The sequence below is a fragment of the Schistocerca cancellata genome, chromosome 9 (assembly GCF_023864275.1).
Source record: "Schistocerca cancellata isolate TAMUIC-IGC-003103 chromosome 9, iqSchCanc2.1, whole genome shotgun sequence".
Lineage (NCBI taxonomy): Eukaryota > Metazoa > Arthropoda > Insecta > Orthoptera > Acrididae > Schistocerca > Schistocerca cancellata.
Window position 1 is genome coordinate 145,353,196 of NC_064634.1, and position 23,587 is coordinate 145,376,782.

The following is a 23,587-nucleotide window of genomic DNA, read 5'->3' on the forward strand; positions in this document are numbered from 1 at the left end:
ATGCAGCAGACCTCAGTAGTTACTGTGCCTAGAACAGTTTCAAAGTCGAAGAGGAAGAAGAAGGTTCTGCTGTTAGGTAGTTCTCATGGCAGAGGTGTAGGCCAGCAGTTGCAGGAAGTGCTGCGGAGTGAGTACCAGGTCACCAGCATTATGAAGCCTAATGCAGGGTTGGCTCAGGTGACTATTAACATAGGGGGGTTATGTAGGGATTTTACTAAAGAGGATCAGGTAGTGATTGTGGGTGGGGCTGGTAATAGTATTGATAGGGATGGGGAGTATAACATAGATGGTGACCTGGAAAAGATAGCCACTCAGACTGGCAACACGAATGTGCATTTCGTGGAACTGTTTCAGCGTTACGATCGGCCTCATCTTAATACAGCCGTCAGGCGTAATAACATGAGACTTGGGGGTGCGCTGATGACAGAAAGCATGGGTCACATTTCAGTGGTGTCGGTGGAGTCTATCAGCAGGACGGGTTTCACTAGACACGGCCTGCACCTCAACAGGTATGGGAAGGGGAGGTTGGCAAAGCTTATAGGTGACAGCATAGGTGGGGTTTGGTGGGATCACTCATGGGAAAATTCCTGCAGTAGTGGGTGTTTGAGCTGCACCTTTTTTTAGATTGAAGTCAGCTGATAGGTATTCCTGCTTAAGGGAAGTCTCTCTAACAAGGGAATCACTTTTGACAAAGCTTAGGTATCCGAGTAATGAGGGAATTAGTATATTTCATCAAAATATACAAGGTATTAGAGATAAAGTTAGTGAACTGCTTATAGATGTTGACTCTGAAATTATTGGTATATCTGAACACTTCTTAAATAGGGAGATAATTCAGAGGCTTCCTTTACCAGGATACAGGTTGGCTGGCTGCTTTTCGAGGAGTTCTTTGCGGTGTGCGGGAGTAGCCATGTATGTGAAAAACGGCATCGCATTTGAGTCAATTGATGTTTCAAAGTACTGCACTGAAAAGGTATTTGAATGTTGTGCAGGTGTGGTTAAATTTAACGGAGCTAAACTTGTAACTGTTGTTATTTATAGATCCCCAGACTCTGATTTCACAAATATTTTTGCTAAAGCTAGAGGAGGTTCTTGGTTCACTTTATAGGAAATACAAAAAGTTTGTTATATGTGGTGACTTCAATATTAATTGTGTAAGTGATTGTGCAAGGAAGAGGATGCTGGTAGACCTCTTTAATTCATATAATCTTTGCAAACCGTATTCTTTCCAACGAGAGTGCAAGGGAACAGTAGAACAACCATAGACAACATTTTTGTTCATTCCTCATTACTAGAAGGGTGCAAGGGAACAGTAGAACAACCATAGACAACATTTTTGTTCATTCCTCATTACTAGAAGGGCATTCTGTTAGCAAAAAGGTGAATGGCCTTTCAGATCATGATGCACAAATTTTAACTTTAAAAGATTTTTATGCTGCAACACATGTTAAATATAGTCATCAGCTGTTCAGGAAAGTTGATCCAGTTGCTGTAGAGACCTTTGTAAACCTTATAAAGGAACAAGAGTGGCAAGATGTTTATAGCGCTGATACAGTAGACAATAAATATAATGCTTTTCTCAAGACTTTTCTCATGCTCTTTGAAAGTTGCTTTCTGTTAGAACGTTTAAAACAGGGTACTAGCACAAACAGGCAGCCTGGGTGGCTGACTAGAGGGATAAGAATATCTTGTAGAACAAAGTGGCAATTATATCAAAACGTTAGAAACAGTCAAAATCTAAATGCAGCAGCCCATTACAAACAGTATTGTAAGGTGCTTAAAAATGTTATTAGGAAGGCAAAAAGTATGTGGTATGCAGATAGAACAGCTAAGTCTCAGGATAAAATTAAAACCATATGGTCAGTCGTAAAGGATGTTGCTGGTCTGCAGAGACAGGTCGAGGATATAGAATCAGTGCGTAGTGGGAATGTCCGTGTTACTGATAAGTTGCATATATGTACAGTATTTAATAATCACTTTCTGAATATAGCAGGTGAACTAAATAGAAACCTAGTCCCAACAGGGAATCATATAGCGCTCTTAGAAAAAAGTGTCCCAAGACTGTTACCTGAAATGCTCCTCCATGATACTGACAAGAGGGAGATTGAGTTAATAATTAAATCACTAAAGACCAAGAACTCTCATGGATATGACGGGGTATCTAGCAGAATACTGAAGTATTGTTCTATGTATGTTAACCCAGTTCTCAGCCATATCTGTAACTTTTCCTTTAGGAGTGGTCGGTTTCCTGACCGATTAAAGTACTCGGTAGTGAAGCCACTTTATAAAAAGGGAGACATTGATAATGTTGACAATTTTAGACCTATTTCTATGCCATTGGTGTTTGCTAAAGTTATCGAGAAGGTTGTATATACAAGGTTACTGGAGCATTTAAATTCACATAATTTGCTGTCACATGTTCAGTTTGGTTTTAGAAATGGTTTAACAACTGAAAATGCTATATTCTCTTTTCTCTGTGAGGTTTTGGATGGATTACATAAAAGGTTGCAAACGCTAGGTGTTTTCTTTGATTTAACGAAGGCTTTTGACTGTGTTGACCACAAAATATTACTGCAGAAGTTGGACCATTATGGAGTAAGGTTCGCCTCTTACTTTAAGAACAGAAAGCAGAGGGTAATTCTCCACAATATTGAGAGTGGTAGTGATGTTCAGTCCCAATGGGGCACTATTAAGTGGGGCGTTCCCCAACAGTCGGTGCTGGGGCCACTGCTGTTTCTTATTTATATAAATGATATGCCTTCTAGTTTTACAGGTGATTCAAAAATATTTCTGTTTGCTGATGACACCAGCTTGATAGTGAAGGATCTTGTGTGTAATATTGAAACAGTAACAAATAATGTAGTTCATGAAATAAGTTTGTGGCTTGTGGAAAATAATTTGATGCTAAATCACAGTAAGACTCAGTTTTTACAGTTTCTAACTCACAATTCAACAAGAACCGATATTTTGATCAGACAGAATGGGCATATTATAAGCGAGACGGAACAGTTCAAATTCCTAGGCATTCGGATAGGTAGTAAGATGTTGTGGAAAGCCCATGTCCAGGATCTTGTTCAGAAGCTAAATGCTGCTTTATTTACCATTAGAACAGTATCTGAAATAAGTGACACTTCAACACGAAAAGTAGTCTACTTCGCATATTTTCATATGCTTATGTCGTATGGTATTATTTTTTGGGGTAATTCTTCTGATTCAAAAAGGGTATTTTTGACTCAAAAACGGGCTGTTCGAGCTATATGTGGTGTAAGTTCAAGAACCTCTTGTCGACCCCTATTCAAAAATCTGGAAATTCTGACATTGCCCTCACAGTATATATTTTCTTTAATGTCGTTTGTTGTTAGCAATATTAGCCTATTCCCAAGAGTTACCAGCTTTCACTCAGTTAATACTAGGCAGAAATCAAATCTGCATGTAGAATGCACTTCCTTGACTCTTGTGCAGAAAGGAGCACAGTATTCTGCTGCATTCATTTTCAATAAGCTACCACAAGAACTCAAAAATCTTAGCAGTAGCCCAAACTCTTTTAGGTCTAAACTGAAGAGTTTCCTCATGGCTCACTCCTTCTATTCTGTCGAGGAGCTCCTGGAAGAGCTAAAAAATTAAGCAAATTCCAGTGTTACATTGTTGATTTTCTTCATTTAAACTTAAGACTTGTCACCTGAATATGTTTTTTTTTATATATATTTCATTTTATCTGTTTCTAATATCGTGTTATAATTTCATGTATTGACTCGTTCCATGACGATGGAGACTTCTCCTTAATTTGGTCCCACGGAACGATAAATAAATAAATAAAATGAATGAATGAATGAATGAATGAATGAATGAATGAATGAATGAATGAATGAATGAATGAATGAATGAATGAATGAATGAATGAATGAATGAATGAATGAATGAATGAATGAATGAATGAATGAATGAATGAATGAATGAATGAATGAATGAATGAATGAATGAATGAATGAATGAATGAATGAATGAATGAATGAATGAATGAATGAATGAATGAATGAATGAATGAATGAATGAATGAATGAATGAATGAATGAATGAATGAATGAATGAATGAATGAATGAATGAATGAATGAATGAATGAATGAATGAATGAATGAATGAATGAATGAATGAATGAATGAATGAATGAATGAATGAATGAATGAATGAATGAATGAATGAATGAATGAATGAATGAATGAATGAATGAATGAATGAATGAATGATCTGGCCTTGTAACACTAATCAAAACGGCCTTGTTGTGCTGGTACTGCGAATGGCTGAAAACAAGAGGAAACTACAGCCGTAATTTTTCCCGAGAGCATGCAGCTTTACTGTATTGTTAAATGATGATGGCGTCCTCATGGGTAAAATATTCCAGAGGTAAAATAGTCCCCCATTCAGATCTCCGGGCAGGGACTACTCAGGAGGACATTGTTATCAGGAGAAAGAAAACTGGCGTTGTACGGCTCGGAGAGTGGAATGTCAGATCGCTTAATTGGGCAGGTAGGTTAGAAAATTTAAAAAGGGAAATGGATAGGTTAAAGTTAGATATAGTGGGAATTAGTGAAGTTTGGTGGCAGGAGGAACAAGACTTTTGGTCAGGTGAATACAGGGTTATAAATACAAAATCAAATAGGGGTAATGCAGGAGTAGGTTTAATAATGAAAAAAAAAAAAGAGTGCGGGTAAGCTACTACAAACAACATAGTGAACGCATTATTGTGGCCAAGATAGACACAAAGCCCACACTTACAACAGTAGTAAAAGTTTATATGCCAACTAGCTATGCAGATGATGAAGAAATTGATGAAATGTGTGATGAGATAAAAGAAATTATTCAGGTAGTGAAGGGTGACGAAAATTTAATAGTCATTGGTGACTGGAATTCGGTAGTAGGAAAAGGGAGAGAAGGAAACGTAGTAGGTGAATATGGACTGGGGCAAAGAAATGAAGGAGGAAGCTGCCTGGTAGAATTTTGCACAGAGCACAACTTAATCATAGCTAACACTTGGTTCAAGAATCATAAAATAAGGTTGTATACATGGAAGAACCCTGGAGATACTGACAAGTTTCAGATAGATTATATAATGGTAAGACAGATATTTAGGAACCAGGGTTTAAATTGTAAGACATTTCCAGGGGCAGATGTGGACTCTGACCAAAATCTATTGGCTATGAACTGTAGATTAAAACTGAAGAAACTGCAAAAAGGTGGGAATTTAAGGAGATGGGACCTGGATAAACTGAAAGAACCAGAGGTTGTACAGAGTTTCAGGGAGAGCATAAGCGAACAATCGACAGGAATGGGGGGAAAAATACAGCAGAAGAAGAATGGGAAGCTTTGAGGGATGAAACAGTGAAGGCAGCAGAGGATCAAATAGGTAAAAAGGCGTGGGCTAGTAGAAACCCTTGGGTAACAGAAAAAATATTGAATTTAATTGATGAAAGGATAAAATATAAAAATGCAGTAAATGAAGCAGGCAAAAAAGAATACAAACGTCTAAAAAATGAGATCAACAGGAACTGCAAAATGGCTAAGCAGGGATGGCTAGAGGACAAATGTAAGGATGCAGAGGCTTATCTCCGTATGGGTAAGATAGATACTGCATACAGGAAAATTAGAGACCTTTGGAAAAAGGAGAACCACTTGCATGAATATCAAGAGCTCAGATGGAAACCCAATTCTAAGCAAAGAAGGGATAGCAGAAAGGTGGAACTAGTATATAGAGGGTCTATACAAGGGCGATGCACTTGAGGACAATATTATGGAAATGGAAGAGGATGTAGATGAAGACGAAACAGGAGATATGATACTGTGTGATGAGTTTGACAGAACACTGAAAGATCTAAGTCGAAACAAGGCCCCTGGAGTAGACAACATTCCATTAGAACTACTGACAGCCTTGGGAGAGCCAGTCCTGACAAAACTCTACCATCTGGTGCACAAGATGTATGAGACAGGCAACATACCATCAGACTTCAAGAAGAGTATAATAATTCTAATCCCAAAGAAAGCAGGTGCTGACAGATGTGAAAAGTACTGAACTATCAGTTTAATAAGTCACGGATGCAAAATACTAACGCAAATTCTTTACAGACGAATGGAAAAACTGATAGAAGCCAACATCGGGGAAGATCAGTTTGGTTTCCATAGAAATATTGGAACACGTGAGGCAATATTGACTCTACGACTTGGTTTAGAAGCTAGATTAAGGAAAGGGAAACCTACATTTCTAGCATTTGTAGACTTAGAGAAAGCTTTCGACAATGTTGACTGGAATACTTTTTCAAATTCTGAAAGTGGCAGTGGTAAAATACAGGGAGCGAAAGGCTATTTACAATTTGTACAGAAACCAGATGGCAGTCATAAGAGTCTAGTGGCATGAAAGGGAAGCAATGGGTGGGAAGGGAGTGAGACAGGGTTCTAGCCTATCCCCAATGTTATTCAATCTGTATATTGAGCAAGCAGTGAAGGAAACAAAAGAAAAATTCGGAGTAGGTATTAAAATCCATTGAAAAGAAATAAAAACTTTGAGGTTCATTGATGACATAGTAATTCTGTCAGAGACAGCAAAGGACTTAGAACAGCAGTTGAACGGAATGAATAGTGTCTTGAAAGGAGGGTATAAGATGAACATCAACAAAAACAAAATGAGGACAATGGAATGTAGTCGGGTGACGCTGAGGGAATTAGATTAGGAAATGAGACACTTAAAGTAGTACAGGAGTTTTGCTATTTGGGGAGCAAAATAACTGATAATAGTCGAAGTAGAGAGGATATAAAATGTAGACTGGCAATGGCAAGGAAAGCATTTCTGAAGAAGAGAAATTTGTTAACATCGAGTATAGATTTAAATGTCAGGAAGTCTTTTCTGAAAGTATTTGTATGGAGTGTAGCCATGTATGGAAGTGAAAGATGGACGATAAATAGTTTGGACAAGAAGAGAACAGAAGCTTTCGAAATGTGGTGCTACAGAAGAATGCTGAAGACTAGATGGGTAGATCATGTAACTAAGGAGGAGGTATTGAATAGAATTGGGGAGGAGAGGAATTTGTGGCACAACTTGACTAGGAGAAGGGATCAATTGGTAGGACATGTTCTGAGGCATCAAGGGATCACCAATTTAGGATTGGAGGGCAGCGTGGAGGGTAAAAATCGTAGAGGCAGACCAAGAGATGAATACACTTAACAGATTCAGAAGGATGTAGGTTGCAGTAGGTACTGGGAGATGAAGCAGCTTCCACAGGATAGAGTAGCATGGAGAGCTGCATCAAACCAGTCTCAGGACTGAAGACCACAACAACAAACAACATGTGTACAACATTATTGCAGGAATCCTACTGACTAAAGGAAACAGCACAGGGCATATTTTTAGTGGGTGTGGTTCAAATACTGCTAGTCACAAGGAGGCACACTGCTAAATATGAAAAAAATGAGGAAAGCTGCCACAAAGCAAGTGGTGTATGTAAGGTTCCAATTGGACATAGTACGTTTGTTTTAATAAAACTAACTCCCGTGTTAAAACGTTAGTGTACATGTTCATGACAACAGTAAGGCAACAAGTGGGGGGGGGGGGGGGGGGGGAGAGAACTTCGTGGGCAAACCAATGCACTCACAGCAACACAATATAACACACTGACCCAGGTGGTGCGACCATAATGGACACCTGATTCTGATTGGATAGTGGCTTTTCCCACTCCCCCTCCACACCACAGCCCAATTCCCTTTACTTTTGGATCCCCCCCTCATAATAAGTTGCCAGCCAACAAGAGTTCACTAGCCGGAAATGGCCAATGTTTCCATATTCTTTGAGACTTGGTATCTGAATCTAAAAGGTTGACAGTTGATATTGTTGTTGTTTTCTATACAAAAGAAAAGATGGTGGATGGGCCCCTCCATCAGATGTTGGCTAGGTCTGGGACATTTAGCATCGACTGCCATATTTTTCCATTACTACTACAACTCAGTAGCAGTTGTATCATAATTGTGTGGTGAAGCTAAATGTTGCAAGTTCTGTTTGCAATTCTGATAGTGGATTACATCAGCATTTACTCTATCATGTCTCCCTTCTCCACAATTGGCTTAAAATAGTCCCTTAATGCCACCACCAGTGGTGTTGTGAACCATCTGTCTCTTGTGACACTTGCAACTTGTTCACTCACATTAAATGTCAAGAGGAAGAAAACAAACAGTTAAGTGAATCATTCAGTGCCGGCCGCGGTGGCCGTGCGGTTCTGGCGCTGCAGTCCGGAACCGCGGGACTGCTACGGTCGCAGGTTCGAATCCTGCCTCGGGCATGGGTGTGTGTGATGTCCTTAGGTTAGTTAGGTTTAAGTAGTTCTAAGTTCTAGGGGACTTATGACCTAAGATGTTGAGTCCCATAGTGCTCAGAGCCATTTGAATCATTCAGTAATAACATAGAACTGAGGAAAACTTCACTGGGAAGCAATGTAAAACGGGGAAGTTTAGCATTGATCTTATGGGTTCCTCACAAGGGCTACTAATTTGTGGTGAAAAATCATGAAAAACTTAAAATTGGAGAATGTAAAATTGAAATTCCACTGTATAGTGTGTTTATTCTGTGTACTGAAATGTTCAAACATTACTATGGCAACTGCTGTGGACAAAACACAAACATTTTGTGTGAAACACACACAGGGTCTCTCTCCCAAGAGTTGTCAGATGACTTTTCTCCTGTGTTCCTACAGATATTTGCAAATTCTGTTTGCAGTGTGTAGTGAGAGTTAGCCAAAACAAGTACTGCTCACCATGTTTTTCATGTGATGCTCAGTCTCTACAGAAATTGTCAGTTTGTTTCCTGTTATGACCAAAATAACTTCTAAAGCAGAATTTTGTGTGCCCATTCAATAGAGCACTCCCACATTAGTAAAGTTCAACATTTGTTTTAGCAGTACGAATTAACAGATAATGTAAAACATGAAGAATAACCAGTTCTCCAGCAGTTATAACACCCTACAGGCCTATGGTGACTGCTACCACCATGCAGCAGCGTGCTTTTCATTTTCTGCTGGAGTGCTGGTTATTCATTGTGTTTTACTGTCCCTGTTAATTCATAACAATAAAATGAATATCACACTAGACTGATTTGGGGCACCACTATTGACTAATCAAGTAACATTCTGTTTTAAAAATCATTTTATTCATAACAGAAAACAAACCAATGCTTTCCATATACACTGGGCATTGTGTGACAGATGTGATAAGGAGTATTTGTTTGGGCTGCTGCTTCATATTGGTTGAAAGCTGTCAAAAGTGCTGCCAGATATCAAGGATTTCCTTCAGCTGACTTGACTGTAGAAGTGCCATAGTAGTAACAAATAAATGTTTGAAGACTTAATGCAATTTTACTATTTTTCTTGTGACTCAGTGATTGACATCATATCTCCTGAATTGTGTGTGCTACCACGGTACAGTTTGTAGGCACATTTAATAGAATATGTGGATGCTGTCTGTGAAATTTATTGCAAATAGTTTTAGTTGCACCCAGTAATAAATTTGCATGTCATGCTTGTTGTGGCAGTTTTTCACAGATATAATTATTTATGAAGTCTTTATCTTCTGAAATATAATTAATAGGTGGTTCTTTCTCCCAATTTCTTCCCAGCAGCAAGGAATCTATGTACAAAGTTTGGTTGAAATTGATCAAGTAGTTAAGGAGATAAGGAAAATGCATATGCATGTGCACGCTCCCCCATCCCCCCATATGTGTGCACCCTTCATCACCTTTCAAAACAACAGTTCTGCTGCACAAATTTAAATTAATGCCATTGGAGCTGTGCACATCATAATGTCATCCAGTTAACTAGAAGACTGAGAAACTGTAAATATTGTAAGGAAAGGTAAAACTGCTGAAGACTTTATTAGGACACAGCTTTTGGTACATAAGGATACTCCACAGTTGTCTCCTGATAAAATAAGATGTGAAGAATATGCTTCCATACATACCGCAAATGCACCAACAGTTTTGATTTGCATAATAGCACAGCAAATTGATGTTATTAATATACTTTCTGCTTATCCCAAAACAAAATCGAACATTTTTTTCTTGATACTTGTGATATCATGATGTTCATGTGGAATGTACCACATATAGTGTAAGTCTTGCCATTCACTATAGTATTATATTCATGTGGAATGTAGTCTATTTAGTCTGAATAAGATGATGTGTATGACACTCTCTGCATTTATATTTTCCATTGTTCTCTGATAGTGTGTTTATTTTTTGATGAAGGCTTCCCAGATGTTAAAGGATTAATGCTATAAAGACCCAAAAAGCTTTGTTTCTTCATTACAACTCACATGGTACATTTGTAAAGTATCTCACTGTTATTGAAATAGAATTAATTATAATGGAAGTATCAGGTGTAATCAACACTTATTGCACCAATTGTAGCTGTCCCTAACAGTAATTGTGAATGTTGGTGAGCCTTACAGATAGTGGTATAGTAATGATTAGGACAGGAAACAGGTATAACCTGATGATTATTTGTTCCACTTAGCTGTACATGCCTGTTATTAAACATGTTTGTGAGTCTTGGTGTTAAAATCTGTTAAACACAAATGTAGATGACAATACACACATTGGGTAAGTGGTTAAGTTGGCTGTTGAACAACATGAATCTTCTGTAATCCAGATAAAATTTTTAGGCCATCAAAAGCATCACAATCAACTGGAAAATGTAGCTTTATTCCAAGCATGCTTGAGCACTTTGTTGAATATGCAGGCATTGAACTGGCGATGGATAAGTGAATGAAGGTTGATGATAGGGTTAACACTGTGAAGTTCAGTATCATTGTGGTTGAGTGAAACTTGCTCATAAAAATGTTTAGCAAACTTTTTCCACTGGCAAAAAAACTATAGATTCAAAGGTTGAGCAAGGGATGCAGCATCAGGTGGAATGGTGGTACCTTTGTGTGTTTATCTGGAATTATGAACAGACCCTGTGAATGGAGTGAAAATGAATCCAGAACCAGACCAACAATTTGTTCCAACATTGGGGAAGAGCTAGTTGTTATGCCAGTATTCAAGAATATGCTTGTTCACTTCACCAGATTTCGAAACCAGTATGTATACAATCAGTAGTTGATCATTTTCTTTTGCACATGGGGACAAAATGTACCACTTGGTTCACAGAAGACAAGGAGTAGTGGAGAAAGAAGACTACCTTCTGTGGAAATAATGTGATGTTCCAGATGCTGATTGCACTCTGACAATCATGTCTATTTCACCCATTCCATGTAGTGTGTGGTTTCTGTGAAAGTCATAATTAAATTCAGACTAGTCAGTATTTAGAATCTCAGCTGCTAAATAATTAGAAATGGTAGGGTCCATGAATTCAGTACCAATTGCAGAATTCTGTACCACTTCTTGCACTTGAGAACATTTGTACAATACGAACGGTGTAACTTTGCAACTCACAGTCTTGAGAACTGCCTTAAAATTCTACACCCTAGAAGATTCCGTTCTGAAATCAATCATCCAAATGCTCTACCTGCTGTGCATTCCCACTATCTTATATCATCATCATGCACAACCATGGTATTAGCCCTTGCGTCTTGGAAAGTAGATGAAACATACTCCGATATGACTGCAAGTTTCTCATGTTTCGGTCCTTGTTTTTGAGAAAATCTTTTATAGTGAGATACATTTCCTGTCCTTGACCTTCTGAAGTTATGCATTAATGTTTTCAATTACCAGCCTTTATTTTTTGCTTGAGTTACTTTCTTGGAGAAATTGAAACGAGCATAGTTATTAGCTGCATCAGTGAAAAGATCATAAATTGGTTTGATGTCATTAATGTCCTTGGAAGGCATTTGCTCTCGTTCTTCATTCTTGAGGACTTCAGTGATAGTGGCAGCTTAAAGTTTCTTAATCTAACTGAAGATAGTGTGTGCAATGTCTCTCTTCTCCTCATGTACTTCACATGATAAAGATGGCAATTCATTCTGGTGTAAAACCTTCAGTATCTAGTTTGTGACAATTCTCAGTGTGCATAATAAAAATGCAAATACAAAATGTCCACTTACAGTTCACCATTTCACTCACACACAACTATAGTAGAGTCAGAATATACTTTTCTTGCACTGCCAATGTACTATGTTGCCACATGTATGAATTAGCTGCAACTGAACTTATGTTATGAACAAGTTAGGATTGGTAGCTGAAATGTGCATTACTGACATCTAGCATATCAGTTATGGCTGCATGAGCTTCCATGGCCTATAAATGAATATCATAAAATTAGCAGAGAAACTGATACCTCAAATGTGCAAAATCCATAGTTCATGCCAAGTAGTAAAAAGCAGCCACTTCGAGGGCAGAAATTATTCATGATTGTCTCAATGATTTCTAAAATTCTACTGTACTGCAGATTTTGCACTGATAAGGTTTTCTACATGCATTTAGTTCAGTTCTGTCTCTGGATTTTTCTTTACCCAAAAACTCAAAAAATTTAGTTCGTCACACATTGTTGAACTTCAACTACTCCAGTCAACTTTAAAATAGAGAAGGTCTGAAGAAACTCACTGCATCTGCTAACAGAACATGTAATGTTTTGTAAGAGTAATATTATATATGACATAAAAGTTCTAGAAGCATTGTTTCTCCACTCTGAAGGGGACGATTTTTATGGCTATTTTTGTTCATATCCAGCAAGATTTTCTGCAGAGTTACTCGTTTCTATAAAACACTGTTAATTTTCTTTACAATGTGGCGTTATTAGTGTATGAATGGAATTATTTTTGGTGTAAATGGCGGCTTCCATCATGAACTGTTCAATTGGGTATGTATATATCCAGGGCATGGTGAACTATTCTTCTAAACTTCATAGTTTCTCTACATGCTCCTGTCCTTTGCTGAAAGCATCTATTTCCTCATTGACATATGACACTACTGCTTTTCTGAATAGTATACTGAACATAGAAATATTTATACTTCTTTTAGTAGTCCTTTGTAATTTGATGATACTTATTGCCACAACCACCTCATGGTCACTAGTACTAGTTATATGAGGGTGTTTACAAAGAGTTCATGTGTATACATTGCCATTAGATCCATTATGTTTCATCATGAGTGGGTTTGTGAGCTATCTGTTCTAAGTAGTTTGTTGTCTTGTCACTCCCACCCCCAACTAAATTGTAATTTTTCCAATTGGTCATTGGCTGATTAAACTCTCCCATGATCATTATAGTATGACTGGGGAACTTAAGTGTTAGCAAAGTGAGGTTTTCTCTAAAGGTTTTAAATTATACCAGCAGGCAGGTGAGTCTGGTGGATGACTGAAGAGTCCAGTTACAGTTTCATGGCCACCCCTCACACTGAGTTTTGCCCAAACAATCTCACATGCCTCTTCTCTTTCTATTTCAGTGGATTTGAGTTTCTTGCCTACTGCAAAAAAATAAACCACCTCCATTTCTCAGTACTCTGCCTTTCTGATGTATGCCTAAATTTTCCCCAAAAATATCACAGCTGCCAACTTCATGTTTTAACCATTTTTCTGTACTTGGTATTATGTGAGTGCCACAGCTTCTCAGGAGCACTTCAAAGACTGGTGCTTCGTTTTGAATGCTTTGACAGCTAACTACTAGAATATAAATAATCTCAACTGTGGAAGTCATTCCTTTGAATCGTACACTAATACTCTTGGGTCTCCTACAACTGTCATTATCTGGACTAGATAGTGTCACCTAACCTCAAAACACACACACACACACACACACACACACACACACACACACACACACACACACACACACACACACACACAACTTTGTGAACCCCCCACACTACCGTGTTTGCAGCCTCTGATAGGTGGAGCACCTGACCCATTTAGGGTGACCCTACAGTTCTCAGCCCTATGGTGCATGTCCAGGCAGTTGCAGCCTAGTCTGTCACCAAACTTTCAAAGTCACTGGTTCAGTCCCTCTACTTGACTCAAAAGCAAGGAGCCATGATCAGTTCTGGACGAAATGCTTCACATCATGAGCTCTGCTGAAACTCTGTCAAAGGCTGGTTTTCTCAGCCTTCTCTACCAATTGCTGAAATGATCAGAGTATGACCTCAGGAACCAGACAACAGGCATGTCTTGTTTCAAAGTGTACCAAAATCTGCAGCTGGTTGTACCCTCTTTCCTCAGTGGCTGTTGGAATAGCCTCTTCACCATCTTGGATGAGGCCCAGAGGTACACACGTGGAATGCACCTGGTGTTCCTTCTTATCTCTTGCTGCCATTTCCCTAAGGGGTACTATTATTTGTCATATGTTTAAACTGCGTATGTTTAATAGGTTCCCCTACCCTTCTGTGTTTGCCTTCTCTTTAGACAGGACACAGCAGGTTTCCCAACAGCTGAAGGGAGCCATTGGCTCAGTTTTGGTGAAAGACAGCATCCCAAACTTGCTGGCTTAGGGGGATTGGTATAACAACCTGGGTTCTGTTCGATCCCCATCTCCTCTGTACAGGGCACTTAGCCCTACCACTACATGTCACTCACATTCAAGTGGATGAGAAATGACAGATCCCATACTTATTGCAAAGTAAACAGGATCCACGTGGATAGTACTTGAGGTATCTTCAGCACCAGTACCACAGGCTCTTGTGAGCTATACCATTACACCAATTTGCAGTAGCTGCTAATTGCTTGCTGGTAGTCAGGGTGATTTCCTGCTCCTTATAAAAATCAATCAACTCATCCCATATTCAAGAATAGCATTTGCAGTGAGGCTGTATTGTGGTTGGTGAAGTGTTCTGTATGACAGTAAACAACACTTTAAATTAAGCCTGCTGATTTTCTTTTTACCTGTTCAGCTGAAAATATTACTAATTCTCTTTAAGAACTGTAGCAGTCAGTGCACATGAACAGGTTTTTATTGCAACAAAAGAAAATCTGTGGTAAAAATTATTAATTTCCTAAAACTTTTTGAGGTTATAGTTGCTAACAAACTCGAAAATAATATTAATTTGCAATAAATATAGATAATATACACTCCTCTTGAAAGGGGAAATTATATGTAATATGATATTAGTTATAATATGCACTACAGTAGTATATGACAAATGCTGATTTAGTACAAAATAACATGTGCATATAACAGTTGCAACTTTTGAAAATTTTCAGAAATGTGCACGTATTCATGTTAACAATAATAGACTGGCATTGTGGGTGAAATATTTTTGTACAGTAATTGTAAATTACAAGCATTGTTTTGCTACAAAGTAGGACTAAGTTATCTGAAATATCCCTAACCAACAAAAATGTTCAAAAACATACTTTCATAAACATCTGAAAACTTTGTCAGGTACCAGTAATCATACAATGAAGTTAGGAAACAATTGGTTTTGAACAGTGATAGGCCTAATGTTGTTGAAAATTTCTAAACAAGCACAATTTAAGTTAGGTGTGCAATTGACTTTGAAAAGTGTTTATTGCAGCACTTGAAAATGTTAGAAATTTGCAGAATCAGTATATCATGGTACTGGTGCCCACAAGTTTCAACACAACCAATAAAAAAACCAAGAAGTAGTGATACAAACAGCAAAATATTTGAACCTAGAATTAGGAATCGGTGTATGAGTATAGCACAGACTTCCTCACACACAGGAAAATTTGGAAGCAAAGAAATGTGTGAATTGCATGGATTTATTTTACCTGCATTTGTGACAACTCCTACACTGGCATGCTGAAGATATACATTGGAATCTGTTTATTTAAGTCAAAATTCTAAAAAATGTGTTTTCTGCATGGAACAGCTAACAATGCAGTGATGTCAGATCATTAAATAAACATATTTGATACTTATTGTCCTAATACAAAAAGATGTACTTCATACATATGAATAGAAATGTGCTTATCTTTTAGGTAAGGAAGTAATTAGTCTTCAAAAAGATACTGACTGAATAACTACCATATCAGTCACTTAAGATACAAAATACACCTTGCCAAATTTAGTTCTTGCAGCATGATATGTTCAAAATCCCTGAATTAGTTACATAAATAAATGAAAATTTTAGAATATCCGCTATTCTCCAATAAATTTCTGTGGATGCCCATGTTTTGCTGAAGAAACATTTGTGTCTAAACTGTTAGTCTGCCATGAATTCAAATGCCTTGTAATTTTTATGTTGAATGTGCATGTGATACAATGTCAAATGGCACTGACAGACAGAAACTACTGCAATCAAATTGAGCCCCTCACCTTGTTCATGCCTTATAACTAGTAATTTTGACTAGTTTCCTCTCATTATTGTTTTAGGCTGCTTGAGTTACTGGTGCACATTCATAAGTGGAAATAAATGTTTTAGTATTGTGTTTCCAGTGTTGAACTTATTTGAATAGTTGTTCTTTACTCTGAAGCAGATGAAAAGCAGCTGGAAAAGAAAACAACCAATCCCTTCTACAGGAGGAAGCGTCATATGCTATTCAGGGAGTCGGAAAACCCACTCGTCCACACTGGATGCATTTCTAATGAGTAAGTGAAGTTGTTCCATCTTTTGTTAGTGTGACAATCTAATAACAGCCTCACATAACGTAAATCTATTCTGTAATCTCTAGGCAAAAAACAGAGGAATTAGTAATTTATGTCTACTGAAAAACTCATGTAGAGGTGGTAGCACACTCTCCATAGTAATTATATTTATAATTAAATTTAACGTCATTGGCATTTGATAAATTTAATGTAAAATAATAAGTTTATCACTAACAAGGAAAATTATTTGATGAATTCTGCACGCTCATTTTGCATATGTGCACAGATCATGATCTCATTAGAGGCATGTAACAAACAAAGAGCAAGCTTCTAAAACAAGTTGACAGGGCACTGTATTTAAGGTAAAGTTCTACCTGTCTTAAAATATTTTCATTCTCTGGTGCCTTATAATAAATTAATTTATTATAACTTACTAGTTACAGTGGTGGTGGTGGTGGTGGTGGTGGTGGTGGTGATACATGAAGTAAATTTGTAATTTTGTTGTTTACTGCACAGTACAAAATCCCAAAATCATAAGCTTGTGGGGAAAGATCCAGGTGAGTTACTCATGACTGAAAGATTGAGACATAAAATATGGAAAATGTACACTTCACTGCCTGGTAGCTATGAATAGAAAATAAGATAGTGCCTACAGTGACAGCTCAGAGTGAATTGCTGCAACAATAGTCATGCAGCAGAGAACTGAGTTGCTGACCAGTAGTTCTGCTATATTAGTTAACCCAATTGCTACTGGTTGCCTCACATTTATTAAGTAACTTATAGCATTTTTGCCACCTCATTTGGAAGACTTCCATTGTTGGGAAAATGTGTTGCATTGAATGGTGAATATATGCATAATGAACACCATCAAAAATTTTCATGGTCATATCTAGAGCTTTCTGAGGTGATGATTAAAACTGTGACCACCTCTCAATTAATTATCTCAATAGTTGCAAGGTGTAGTTATGCATTCCACAAATTTTGGTAGCAATACCTGGTTTGGAAAACCATTTCTCCATATTTTTAGCGTAGGTATTTGTGTAATTAGTGCAATATTACCAACTTTCTATGCTCTTTGACAATTTTTTTCTATGTAAGGCTTTAATAGTTTCTGATCATGATGTACACGTAGCTGTTACGGAATATACTGTTATGAGATAATTGTGCATTCTGCCTGTACTTCAAGTGTCTTGTCTTGTTTCATGTAGTTTCCCCCTTCAACAACAGTGCTTATTTTTTTAAAGTTTTTGTAAGGTTTTGTTTAGTATTAATAACCTCAACAAGAGTTTGAGACTCAGTTTCCTAGGTAGCTTCAGGAAATCAGGAAATTTTAAACACAAGTTTGTAACACTTCCTGGCAGATAAAAATTGTGCCAGACAGGGACTCTCACCCAGAACTTTGCCTTTTGTAGTCATTGTTCTTATGGACATAGCCATCAATACACAACTCAAGACTTTCTTCTAGTAGTGTTAGTCCTGAAACACATTCAGAAATTCTCATAAGTTTGGTAAGTAGGAGAGAATTACTAGTGGAAGTGGAGTTGTGAGGGTGGATCATCATTTGTACCTTGGTAGCTCAGTCATTGAGAGTGTGACTTGGGAGTGGTAAGTTCTGAGGTTCAGCTCTTTGTCTGGCAGAGTTTTGTTATACCAGGATTTTAGGAGTATGTTACATCAATCAGTCTCTTTCTTCGATATTAAAGGTATTAATCACTTAAGTTCTTTTGGGGAACTTGTCACCCTGTAATGATTCATATTCTGATATTAAAACGTGGCATTTGAGGAGCTAATTTCAAGATAAGCCCTAATTGTTTACTACTCAAAGAAGCAATGTGTTAGTCAAAATGTGACACCACTTTGTGTACTGTTCTTGGGTATGTGATTGTAGGGAAGCAGCATACTCATGCCTTATAAAATTCACATCAGTCTTTCCATTGTGTGCCAGCCTAATCCGCTGCAACTACCTCTGACGTCATAAATATTGTGCAATACTTTAAAATGAAGTAAATAACCTGAAACGTTTCTAGCATGTCAGGAGTAATACTAAATCAATATGTGTTGGATATCAGTTCAATAACTTTAACAATTTTCGAAATTTGGATGTTTTTCTGTAAAAATAATTGGCGCAGCAGAAAAGAGCTAGAAACTTAAAAATTTATATTTAGATTCCTTTTGCATAATAATTAAGTAGAAACAGTATTCTGGATCTCACAAATTAAAATTTTAGTTGAAATTCATGATTCTCTTGTTTTTGTCTTAGAAATTAAGGAAGCAAGATTGATTAAGTCGGCGAATAAATAAAGCTAGGATGTTTAAATTTAAGTAGAAGGGAGATCCGCTATAATCATAAAGATGTGAGTAGTTTCAACTGAACAACTATAAAACTATAGCGATAGCGTATCTCCAAAGAGCAAGTTCAGAGCTCGTCTACTGCATGTAGTGTAATTAAATTAATTCTCTCGCCCAAAATATTTGACTTAGCCACATCAGACTTTTAATATGATTAATTATTTGTGTGCTGATTGCATAATTAAATTGAAAGCTTCATCGGCCATCAGCAAAGGAAGCAATGATTTATTCAATAACTTAAAGTGGTGCATTACTAGCCCAGCGGCTAGTCGGGAGAGCAGATTTGATCAGGCATTCCCTTAGCCGTCCCCACCATGGCTTTATATGTAAGAACGCTGTGCAAGAAAAAAAGGAAGGCCCCAGTTCTCTCCAGACACTGATTAGCGCACCACCTGTGCCGGGAGTCGCGTCGCGTCGGTATCATTGATATAAACAGCCTCGGATGCAGTAATAAGTTACTCGGGATACGCGTAACCATGAAATCATTTTCAAGTGAAGTGTTAATTTTGGGATGACGTTAATGATCTATCTTTAGTTTGTGTATGTAGTATTTTCATGTGCTGCCACAGGACAGACATTCTGCCATTATTAGCATGGCGTTTGATAAACATTATCATCAAATTATGGCGAGCATTCACTTAAACATTTAATTTGAACAGTTATAGTTGCATCAGCGCATTACTCTGAACTGCTCTGGTAGTTGGATTGTGTGGATTCTTTTTGGTCTGTGACTTTCAGAATATAGTGAACATTTTAGAGAGAATGGTTTTTGATTATGAATCCCAGACAATCTCCTAATTCCTCAGAGCTATAAGCTGTAGCTATAAATGTATTTCTCAGATGAAGTGGGCACTAGGAATTCTAATTACAGGCTTCATGTTTTGCTAATCACTTTCTGGTTGCCAATATTGTAGTTAGAGAGCCAGTGTTGAGAATGGCAAACAACAGCATTAAATAAATAATAGGAACATTGACAATTATTCCACCCACCACCCCACATGATGTCTGTAAACAGCTGGTAATTGCTGTGACCTCTGTCGAATGATTTGGAACTGCCAAGCCACTGAAAATTAGATGCCTAAGACACCCAAGATATCACAAGTGCTGTCATTGAGTGAGGTGGTGCAGTGGAACAACAGTGGATGCATATTTCAGCCGAATACAGGTTCAAATCTCTGTCCACCTAGCCAGACTTAGGTCTTCCATAAGTTTCTTAAATCGCTTAACATGAATGCTGAAATTATTATTTAGAAAGGACATTGCTTATTCCCTTCCTCCACCCAAGCTTGTGCTCACTACAAAGGCATCATCATTGATGAGTCAACAAATCCTAACTGGCCTTTCTTCTTTCCAAGCAGTATCCTCAGTCTCCTATCTAGGAAACAGAGGATCTATGACCACTCATCAAACTGCCCATGAGTGGCATCTCAGTGGATTGTTTAGGGTTACATGTGAGTCAGGAACTGTGAAGAACTCTGGCTGCTACACCCATCAGTCTTAAAACAAGTTAGAAGTGCTGCCTCAGGATCAAACTGAAACTGAAACCCAATCAGTGACACACACCTCACCTGCTAGGAAGCCTACTGTGTCCCATCATTGGAAAAAAAGTGCAAGAAGGTAGGGCTTTGTTATTTAATGACTATGAGAATATATGGCAAATAGCAAGGTAAATGGTGTTAAGGATTAGGAATGCTTGCATTGTGCACTCAGTCTGAACAACTGGGAGCCTTTTTCAGCATACTGATTAGCATGGTGCTGCTTCCTTTATGAGAAAAGTATGCAGTAAGGTACAGATTGTGATGCATGTTGATACAACTAATTCCTTTTGTCTGGGCTCAGAAGACATGCTTGGATCATTCCAGTGACATGAACAGAAGGTTGAGAAGACAGACTTTGTTCATGAAGTTTTAATGAAACACAGACTCTGTAATACTGCACTGTTAATAGATCTGGGTCCCCTGGCTTCCATTCAAGTGGAAAGCTTGGACCAAGCTAGGTTGTGACTTCCTATATTAGCACAATAAGTTTAAAGATGTAGTTTCCTCAAATTGCCTCAGTGGTTTATTCCGTGTAAGGAGCTGTTACCCCGGTAGATGCATCTATGTAGATTAGGCAGTTCTCCTCCAGTGCAGACAGCTTGTAGGAGATGAAGTGTTAGTGTAAGATCCAAAGAAATTCAAACATGAATCATACTTAGTGACATAACTTTTTAATTGATAGTGCAGTTTTCAGTTTGAAATTGACTGCCTATAATATTCATCTGTTTGTTTTTCCTCCACAAAACTGGGGTATTCGTCTGCTGATTGCTGGCCTGAATAGTGGCAAGTAATGTTAGGACTTAATTTCCAGAATGAAAGACATAAGAAACACTCTTTCTTTTGAACTTGTCAATATGTTAGGAAAGTAATTAACATTAAAATTATAAATAAAACTTTCAACTTTTAACACATCAGAAGATAACAGAAAAACTAAGTAAAACAGGTCACACATTTATACACAGTATATTATAGTGAACTAGTGGCATGGCTGCCTTTGCAGCTCTGACAGACATTGATAATGTTCTTGAATGAGCTATGTTGTTCTTTTTGTGATATAAATGGATTTACAATTATGAATTACTGAATTATATGCCTGCAGTGTAATATATGAATCTAGTTTCTGTTTAAACTGTTCATATGTAAAGCCAAACGAGTTATAAATGACTATATCAACCTATTTTTGGATACAGGGGAAAGTACCATGGATGATGAGACATATTTTCAGAGGCTGACCACATCCATAACTCATCAGATAAGGCAGGTTATTGCTGATAATGTGGGTGTGCCTCGTACTAGCCTCATCCCTGATGAAACTTTACAGTGTTCACATTATTTCACGTAAACATATTTGTTACAACAGTATGTTTGTTATTTGGAAATCTACATGAAATCATTGGACTTCTTATTTTATTTACTGAATCCCTTCTATCTAACACTTAATACACACAAATTTGAAAAAAGTCCTTTTGAATAGAAATAGGAATGGTGTCCTAATATGAGACGGTTGGAGAAAATACTTAATATTAAGCACTATAAGAACAGCTAAACCTGAAAGTAATCATGTCTTTATTAAACTCTCTCCAACATTTTCTGCATTTCTTGTGCTAAAGAAGTGCAGTCATGGCATCCAGACGCTCTTTCTAAAGTCAACATTTCACTTCTGTCATGTTTGATGCTATTAAAGCTTTAATCTCATTGAAGTGTGTCAAGATGTTGATAACTATCAAAGTTTCAGAACACACTGATTTTTAATAGATCAGGTGGCTCCTCATGTGGCTTGCTGATTTTGGGAGCTCACTGGATACCAATATTAGACTCTCATATACTCTGCTGTTTGCATCTTTTATGTCAAACTCGTGGTGTATTGCAATCTTATTGTCTCTTAAGTATATGCTTGTTATGTGGAAAGAGTCCTGTTTTCCACAGACTATTAATTACATTTTCCACTGTTACTGCTCCCACATAGGAGATGCGTAGTAGTAATAGTAGTCGTAGTAGTAGTAGTAGTAGTAGTATGGTGTTCTGCCTTATGGCATGTCTTGTCGTGAGTTAAGCCTCTTCCACTTTTGTCTGTCCATAGCCAATCTTTTCGTTTCTGAATATTTGCCTCCTTTGATGTTGTGCAACTTACTTTGTGGACCACTAAACATACATCTGAGGAAAAGACTTGCCAAATGTTACATCTGGAGTGTTGCACTGTATGGTGCAGAGACCTTTAGGAAGGGCGAAGAAAGAAGACTGGAGGCACTAGAGATGTGGATATGGAGAAGAATGGAAAAAGTGAAATGGGAAGACTGAGAAAGGAATGAAGAAGCATTAAGAAGAGTTGGAGAAGAAAGAAACAGGCTGACAGTCATCAGCAAGAGAAAATGGAACTGGATTGGACATTATTTGAGGAGGGACTGTTTACTGAAGGAGGAATAGAAGAAATGGTGGAGGGGAAAAAGGGGAAGAGGAAAAAGAAGATATAAAATGCACCCCAAATAACCCCATAATGATAAATGAGGTTGCTGACTAATATGGATTATTGTCCACCAGGTTTCTATTTATTAGGGATCATGTGTTGTAAATCATTCCATGAATTCCATACAAGTGGCTGTCTTTTACGTGGGGGGCAGGGAAAGAAACAGATGAGGTGGACATGGTTTTGTCTTCCTTTGTCTACAACACAAATGTGCTATGGTGCCCATCAAATGTTGGCACAACAGGGTCACCACCAGATGGATTCAGAGTTCACAAAATTGTTAAATCACTTAGTGAAAATATGAGTCTGAATCCAATTGCTATGCTGCCACGGTGAAGTTACCTTCATATGAGATATAAAGTCCTGATATGTGATACTGTCATGTATTATGATACACATTATATTGCTTACTAGGAATAAACCATCTTATACTAGAAATCCAGCTTTATAGTTATGCTGTTCAGTTTGAAGGCAATGCATTATAATGAATAAAAGCATACTTCCTGAAGAACATAATTATATGAATATTGCTGTATCAACTGCTCAGCTTCAGATGTTAGTCATAAAAGCACACACATTAAAAAAAATGTGAAATTCAACACTTATAAAATCAAGGCCTCTCCACAATATCTGGCTCTGTAATGGTCTTATTGCACTGTTCTATGCCTCAGGTGTTGTGAGAACTATGTTCTGGTACTTAACCAACAGAGCTGAGCACTTACTTCGGCCAAT

At 37.7% G+C, this 23,587-nt stretch overlaps 1 long non-coding RNA gene across 1 annotated transcript in view; it reads left to right on the forward strand.

Annotated features, from left to right (window-relative positions):
* The window catches only part of LOC126101095 (uncharacterized), a 164,202-nt gene extending 147,706 nt beyond the window's left edge, over positions 1-16,496 (forward strand). Inside the window, exon 3 of the long non-coding RNA XR_007522259.1 lies at positions 16,393-16,496. This is a non-coding gene — a long non-coding RNA (uncharacterized LOC126101095). The remainder of the gene's footprint in view (positions 1-16,392) is intronic.
* The last annotated feature ends 7,091 nt before the right edge of the window (positions 16,497-23,587 follow it).